The 2,111-nt window shown below is 36.5% G+C and overlaps 1 non-coding gene across 1 annotated transcript; it reads left to right on the top strand.

Moving 5' to 3' along the window:
• Positions 1–1,788: 1,788 nt before the first annotated feature.
• Positions 1,789–1,895, top strand: LOC125935939 (U6 spliceosomal RNA). Its single transcript, XR_007461899.1, has one exon. It is a non-coding gene; the product is annotated as a U6 spliceosomal RNA (small nuclear RNA).
• The last annotated feature ends 216 nt before the right edge of the window (positions 1,896–2,111 follow it).

The raw sequence follows: 2,111 nt of genomic DNA, 5'->3' as shown, positions 1-2,111 counted from the left end.
GGCTGGAGCTACTTTAACAAAGTGTGGACCATCTGAGCCAATATTTTGCATCTGCTCTCACTCAGTTTAAAGAGAGATGTGGCTTCTGAGTTAAGGGGTCCCCAAGGGTATAATTCTATAATGGGTTGAAGCTAAAAATAGCAAAGCCAGAGTCCTATTTCTGTAAATAAAATGACTATAGGGACAACAGAGACTATTAGCACAACTTAACCTAAAGAGACTATGGATAAAACCATATGGAGAACGGATCAACCCATAGACCCTCTGAACCCAACATCCAACAGGGTATAAAACTATGACTTCCTTACTGAACAGGGCCCTGACTTCCTTGAAAGTCAGGAAGAACCAAGTCCTCATGAAGACCAGATGTGAACCCTGCTGAACAGAAGAGTAGTCCAATTATATTTGGTACCTAAATTTGAGTTCCTTTCCTTCTTTAAGCTTCTACTGACTCTGTCTCTCCCCTTTTACTCTTATTATTTTTTTCCCAAAATACTTGATGCCTTTGTAAAGTAAGGAAGTAAGGATTCAACTGAGTAAGTGTGTTGAGTACTTACCATATGTCAAGCACTACACTGTGTTTTGGAAGTAACAACTATTGGCACAGGCTTTGTCCTTACAGAGTTTACACTGTATTGCCCAAAATTTTTTATTAAACTTGAAATTCAACAGGTGGTGTTAATTATTAGTGTAAAACGGAAAGATCTAATCACAAAATCCTTACCTCTTCCCAAATCATATACATATATATGGAGGATGCCTTATGCTGGTTTTCTTTCATTAATTTTCATATATAGTTGACCCTTGACAATTCAGGGGTTGGGTACTGACCTGTGCAGATGAAAATCAGCATATATCTTTTGACTCCCTCAAAATTTAACTACTAATTGCCTACTAATGTTGACTGAAGCCTTACTGATAACATAAGCAGCTGATTAACATATTTTGTATGTTATATGTATTATATATTGTATTCTTAGTATGAAGTAAGCTACAAAAAAGAAAATTTTATTTAACAAATCATAAGAGAAAATACATTTGCAGTACTTTCCTGTATTTATCAAAAAAATCTGCATATAAGTGAATGCAAACAGTACAAACTCATGTTATTCAAGTTTCAACTGTATTTATGTATTTTCTATCTATATTTATTTATATTTGTAAGATATAAATAGAAAAGGAGACTAGAAGGTGGTGGATTATTGGGTTTCCCTAGGAGAATATATTTTTTATTAAAAAAACCCCACTAGAATATAATTATTCAAGGCACTTGTTAACAACATTAAGAAAGACTATTCAAGAGAGACTACTGCAAGGAGGATTCTGCAGTAGGAGGAAGAGGTTGGGCTCAACCACAAGTTGAATACAAGGACAAGTGGGGATTTATGGTCAAGGAGTACAGTAGGGGTCACTGGATGGAAAATTACTAAAAGGAAACATCAAGGCTTAGAGGGATATGTGCTAGACTGACTCAAAAGGATTCTTGGTGAAACTGGGCAATGCAAGGATGAATACACAGTCCAAAAGTTGAGCCTACTTGAGATAAAGGGCTCAGAGAAGCTGGCTACGGTTTGCTCAAGGAGACAATCTTTGTTAGTACCTAACAGTAATGAAACAGTGTTTCTTTCAAAATTGTCCTTTTTGGCATATATATGCAGTTACATAGCTGACATGCATTTCTTTTGAACGTATATTGGTTTTTAGGCACAGTGACATTACCCAAGGACTGAACACTACAGAATCTTAAAGTACTCTGAAAAGTGTTTTATATTTAACTGTTGACCTCCTGTGCTCACTTTGGCAGCACATATGCTAAAATTGGAACAATACAGAGAAGATTAGCATGGCCCTTGCACAAGGATGACACACAAATTTGTGAAGCATTTCATATTTTTATGATCTCACTCATATGTGGAATTTAAGAAACCAAACAAACATCCTGGGGAAGAAATGAGAATGGCAGATCAAGAAACAGACCCTTAACTATAAAGAACAAACTGATAGTTATCAGAGGGGAGGTGGGGGGGGGGCGGGGATGGGTTAAATAGGTGATGGGGATTAAGAAGTGTACTTGTGATGAACACCAGGTGTTGTAAGCATTGAATCACTAA

The sequence above is a fragment of the Panthera uncia genome, assembly GCF_023721935.1.
Source record: "Panthera uncia isolate 11264 chromosome A1 unlocalized genomic scaffold, Puncia_PCG_1.0 HiC_scaffold_17, whole genome shotgun sequence".
Lineage (NCBI taxonomy): Eukaryota > Metazoa > Chordata > Mammalia > Carnivora > Felidae > Panthera > Panthera uncia.
Note: the sequence above shows the minus strand (reverse complement) of the source record. Positions and strands in the feature narration are given on the sequence as shown.